At 36.6% G+C, this 6,083-nt stretch overlaps 1 long non-coding RNA gene across 1 annotated transcript; it reads left to right on the top strand.

Moving 5' to 3' along the window:
• The first annotated feature begins 4,608 nt into the window (after positions 1–4,608).
• On the top strand, positions 4,609–5,476 carry LOC122305828. Its single transcript, XR_006241262.1, has 2 exons — positions 4,609–4,860; positions 5,049–5,476. It is a non-coding gene; the product is annotated as an uncharacterized LOC122305828 (long non-coding RNA).
• Positions 5,477–6,083: the final 607 nt, after the last annotated feature.

Raw genomic sequence — 6,083 nt, 5'->3', positions numbered from 1 at the left:
TGGACCAAAACACCTCTAAAGCTGATTCTATTTCACTGAAAATCTGAAACACTAAGGGACTTGGCCAGACTCTTTCAGCAATCAAAACGGCAAGAAGGATTTGAAGAATGGAAGAAAGGAAGAAGTCTCCTAACAGAAAATTCTCACCGAATTACAAGAAGGAGAAAACATCAAGCATGGGTAATCCCTCTCCAAATCTCTCCATTTTCAATTCACAAGTAGAAGTTTTGGCTGAGGTGGTAAGGCCTAAACTGCCCCCAAATCATCTATGAAAATCCTTTCTTGGAATTACAAAGGGATAGCCCAACCCTCTGCAAAAAGAAGCTTTAGGGCACACATCAAAAGCTTTCAACCTGATGTCGTCTTCTTATCGAAGACACTTTTGAATACTGTGAATACTCTAGCTGTTGTTAATAGTCTAGGGTTTGACTTGTATATATTCAGTCCCTTGGAAGGGAAGAAAGGAGGTCTTTTGATTTTGCAGAGACTTGGAGTTGATGTAGAACCCATCCATGTTTCTTGTAATATAATGTCTCTTTTGGTGTATTCTGATCCCCCTCACAAACCCTGGTTGCTTAACTTGATTTACTATCCTATGCAGCACAATGAGAAAACTTACTTCTAAACAATGTTAAATTAAATTACTCTTACCTTCCTTAGACCTATCATGAGCTTAGGCAATTTTAATACCTTTTTGAATCAATCTGAAAAATCAGGAGGAAAACCTTTTGCTTCCTCTTTTAACCCAAGTGGACTCCAACTCTACACAGATGCAAATGTTCTAGCTGACCTACGATACAATGGAATTCACCTAGACAAACAAAAGACAAGGCCATGGTAGAATCAAAGAAAGACTCAATAGAGCGGTTGCCAATCCTTAATAGTTCTCTCTCTTCAGGGATGCAAAAGTCTCTTATCGTCCCCTCCACTCCTCAAACCACTCTCCTCTCATCATCAACCGGTAGACACAATCCCCCAAGCCCTTCAAATTTGAGGAATTTTGGGCCAGGGACCCTTCTTGTTATGAGGTTATCAAAGAGGCTTGGAGTCATGGGATATCTGGAACCCCTTGCTTTGTCCTTGCTAACAAGCTAAAAGTAGTAAAACAATCTCTCAAATTTTGGAACATCAACTATTTTTATCACATCCAAACTTCCATAAAGCTTTTCACTGACCAAATAACCAAGATTCAATCTCAGGACAATCAACCTCCTTTTAATCACCATGAAGAATTGATTAAAACTTGCTTAAATGAACAACTAAAAAGGTATGAGATTTTATGGAGGCAAAAATCCAGACATCAATGGCTCACTTCTACTGATTTAAACACTAAGTTTTTCCATATGTCCACCACAATGCGTAGAAGGAGAAATGACATCTATTGCCTAAAAGATGCCTCCAATCAATGGGACTCAAACCCTTTGAACATCCAAAATCAATTTCTAGACCATTTCAAAAAGGTGTACCAAACAACCACAACCCAACCTCCCGAGGTTATTGAGGAACTCTTCCTGGACAAAATCTCTCAATTGGATAACAATTTCCTTTGCAGCATCCCTACGGAAGAGGAAATATTATCTACCATAAAAAAAATCTCCTACTCGCAAGCTTCTAGTCCTAATGGATTTACGGGGGTTTTTTTTTTCAAAAAAATATTGGGACATTGTCAAATCGGATTTCAATGAAGCCATCAAAAATTTCTTCACAAATGGTCACATGCTGAAAGAGCTGAATCATACTCACATTGTGCTTGTACCCAAGACTGAATCTCCAAATAGTGTCCATAATTTCCAGCCAATTAGTCTCATCAATGTTTGCTACAAAGTCATCGCAAAAATCCTAGATAATAGGCTCAAAGGTATTATGCCTAAATTCATCTCCCCCATGTAATCAACATTCTTACATGGAAGAAAAATTCAATATAACACCATCCTTGGGCAAAAAATCTTCCATTCCTTAAAGAAAAAGAAAGGGAGGAAAGGTTTAATGGCTATAAAAATCGATATGGAGAAAGTCTTCGACTTCATGGAATGGAATTACTTGATTGCTATTTTTAAGGCTTTGAGGTTTCAACAGACTTGGATCTAGTGGATTAAGAGTGCATCTCAACTATCTTATTTTGTTGTAATAAATAGAAAGCCTGGGGGTTTCTTTAAACCCTCCAGAGGTTTGAGGCAAGGAGATCTACTATCTCCATTTCTCTTCATTCTGGATAATGAAGTCCTTTCTCACCTTATTAACAGAGAAAAGTAGAGGGGTAACATTAATGGGATTAAATTGAGTTGTCAGGGCATCTCTATATCCCACATTCTTTTTGCGGATGATCTTATTCTTTTTAGCCAGGCCACAACACATAACGCCTAAGATTTTAAGGACTGTCTAGACAATTACTCTATCTGGTTTGGCCAAATAATCCACGCGGGGAAATCATCCACCCAAGTAAGTGAAAACACAACTTTAAATTCTAGTAGGGAAATCAAGGACATACTAAATTTCAAACTCTCTTCATCTAGAGCCAAGTATCTCGAACTGTCACTCAACTCTGGAGATCCTATGAACCTTTATTTTAAGGATGTTCTGGAAAAAACCCAAAGGAAATTAGCAAGTTGGAAGACTAAACTCCTCCCTCAGGCTAGCCACACCACCCTTATCTAAACGGTGGCAAGTGTTATTCCTTCTTACAATGTCCTCTCTTTGGATCTCAATCTCTTTGTTAAAAAAAAAAAAAAAAAAAAAAAAAAAAAAAAAAAAAAAGACCTCTTATGAAATTTTGGTGGGGCTTTAATGCAAACAAGACCCATAATTTTACCCCAAAAGCTTGGTCTTCTATTTGCAGGCCAAATCTATGGGTGGTCATGGAATCAAACAATTAGCTAATTTCAACAAAGCTTTGCTTTGAAAGTGTTTGAGTTAACTTTGAAAGAACCAAGAAGGTGGAATGCAATCCTGCTCCAAGCCCTCTTCAGCCAAGATACTGTAAATGAAATTGAAAAAATTCATCTACCTATCTTCCAATTCCACAACTTACCAGACATCCCAAAATGGAAACATCATTCATCAGGGAGTTTTTTAGTCAAATCCTCCTATGTGGCGATTGTTTCACCCTTTTCAGATCATAACAATTCTCAAACTAAAAAATTCTGGAAACAACTTTGGTCTTTAAAGACTCAAAAGCGCCCAAAGCACTTCCCTTTGAGAGTAGTAAACAACATCCTTCCTACCAGAAATCTTCTCAGCACTTGTATCCCCCTCATGGATGACCAACAACTCTATCCTATATGTCAAATGGAAAATGAAATGCTTACTCATCTCTTCTTGAACTGCTCCTACTCCAAAATTTTTTGGAGACAGACTCCATGGCCTATGGATATCTCCCAACTTGCTGATATAGGTATTATCAATTAGATAAAAATAATTCTGAATCCGTCCTCCACCATCAATATCCCTCCTGAGGAAGCACATCAATTCCAAATTTTGCCCTTCTTGCTATGGAAAACCTTTGGTTTATCAAAAACCAATCTATCCATGGGGCCCAAAGCCCTTTAGTTGAGCACTTCTCTTCCAAAACTTTAAAAAGTTTCAAAGAACATGCCACTGCTTGGGATTACAAAAGAAACAAGGAAAACATTTCTTGGAGTCCTTCAGCTGTTGAGAATCAATATATCATAACTTTTGATATAGCTGTTAGAGCAGAAGGAAGCACCTCAACTACAATCTGTAGAAGTCAAGATGGTACTATCTCCTTTGTCATAACATCCTTCTCATCAAGTGTCAACCCAAACCAAGGGGAGGCATATGCAGCTTTCATTAGAGTCCAAGAGGCCCATGCATAGAAGTTTAGGAAAATTCTAATAGCAGGTGACTCTTTACTGACCATTTCAGCCTTGAACAACCCCCATAAAGCTACAGATTGGATAATGGAAGGCATAGCAAGAGATACAAGATACCTCCTCAAAGATTTTGAAGCCTAGGATCTAACAAAAATACATCGAACTCAGAATCGATGCATACTCTCTATTGCTCGCAATGGGCACATTCCAACAAAATGTTTGGAAATATCCCTCTTATCAAAATCCCTCAATTCCTGTTGAATTTTCATATTGGAAAGGATCTCCCTTCACAATGATGTACTGACTATCTATATGTCCCTAGTTTTCTTTTGCTTGAAACATTAGCACTATATCTTTCAGCTATTTGGTAACGAAGTTCAAACTTGCGAAGGAAAAAAAAAAAAAAAACTGGTGAGCTATCACAGTAGTGGAGATTTTGAAATCATATATGCTTAATGCCTTTGCCGGCCCACTGATGCTCACAATTTCACCTAACATCCCACTTTACATGCTGCAAGAGTTACTCTGCGGTGGCTTTGCCTTTTCTTTTAGTTGTCATTTCATTATTCGTGTTCCTACAATAAAAATTTTGGCAATCTAAATCTACTTTCATATCCAAATTTTAATTTTCTGGTTGGTATTGCCATGGTCCACCGAACTTATAGAGAAGTAAAATTGTGTTCCTCCAGCATGCACGTACATTTTGATTGGACAAATCACAAAGAGGAGAATTGAATATTTGAAAAAAAAAAAAAAAACCAAGGCTGACTGGATATCGATTATTTCATAAGTGACCAATGTTGTCATAAGCTTATCTTCTAAGGGAAGTGCAATAAACTCTTTTCATGTCTTTTATCACCTAGCTCCTTGCATGATCCGAAGCTTCTCTCTCATGAAAAGCCTGGCGTACGTTGCCTGATTTTCATCCCCTGCGACCAAGTACTGGTTGTATCTTAATTTCTAATATGCTGAATGATGCAGATCTGGGGAGTGGGGGGACCATGTTGCTTTACAGGCAGCAACTGATAAGGTCTGGAGTTTTTCTCAAAACCATCATAATTTGATTTCTATAAGAGATTTAGGTTATACATGCATTGTTTTTAAACGAATTTCCATGACACCCCTTCAATCATCCTTTTCTATTTTCTTTTGGCATGCTGTTAATTGTTAATGTTTAATGTCATTTTATGCAATAAAAAGTTCCTTCTTTATATGCAGTTTGCAGCGAAGATATGCCTTTTGACATCATTTAGAGATACTGGTTTTATTGAAATCATGCCACAGTACCAGGCACCTAAACGTGGTAAGACTGGAATGACTCCCAGGCTTGCTGGCCACCATACTGCCTCCAATTTCACCAAATCAATCCTGCTTCTGACGCACTACTGATAACTTTTTTTCCCTATGTTTTTAGCATATGGATCACTGTTAGGAAAAAAAGTTTTCAGATGCTGTCTATGTGCAGGATGTAGTGGTGGTTGTTTTTTGGTTTGATCAGGAATCACAACTTCCATCATTGACTCCGGTCTCTAATGTGTTAATGGGATACTTCAATTATAACTCTAACTTTATTTCCTCGCATACTTCGTAGTTCGTATATTTGTCACTTTGTAAGTAGTATAGCAATGGCCATCAAATTGAGAGATTTTTTCATTGAATTACCTGATATATATTTGCAGAAAATTGATTGCCGAGGACCTGTGCACCTTTGAAATTAGTTAAGACACTGTTTCTGGACGGACACACATTGCCAATAAATAAATAAAAAGTAGCATAGTAGGCAATAGGTTTTTGCCTGAGTTTTGGCTTCATTTTGTATCCCTCCAAAACTCCTGTACTTGTAAGGATTATAAATAAAGCTTCTTTTATATATATATACGGGTTCATGGAATAAAGTTTGTGGGAGTAGTTTATTTCTTTTTTTTTTTTTCAGATATTTGAGAAAGAAAGTACAGCTATATAGATTAAAAATCGCAGGCCCTCGAAAAGTTTATTTATTTTACCTGATTATTAAGTATAGGGATTCGTGAAATTCGAAATGTTTGGGTTCGAGGAGAAATGTCTAAGATATATGGTAATATAAACCTCGTGTTCCTTATGAATTGCATATTCTCACATTTTCCATTTTTTGAACAAAATGATGCAGAGATTTTTTAGATGAGAATTTTGAATTTTAAGATTAAATATTAAAATATTATATTTTAATAATATTATTATTTTAAAATTTAAAAAAATTTAAAAAAATTATAATAA

This window comes from Carya illinoinensis, chromosome 3, assembly GCF_018687715.1.
Source record: "Carya illinoinensis cultivar Pawnee chromosome 3, C.illinoinensisPawnee_v1, whole genome shotgun sequence".
Classification (NCBI taxonomy): domain Eukaryota; kingdom Viridiplantae; phylum Streptophyta; class Magnoliopsida; order Fagales; family Juglandaceae; genus Carya; species Carya illinoinensis.
Note: the sequence above shows the minus strand (reverse complement) of the source record. Positions and strands in the feature narration are given on the sequence as shown.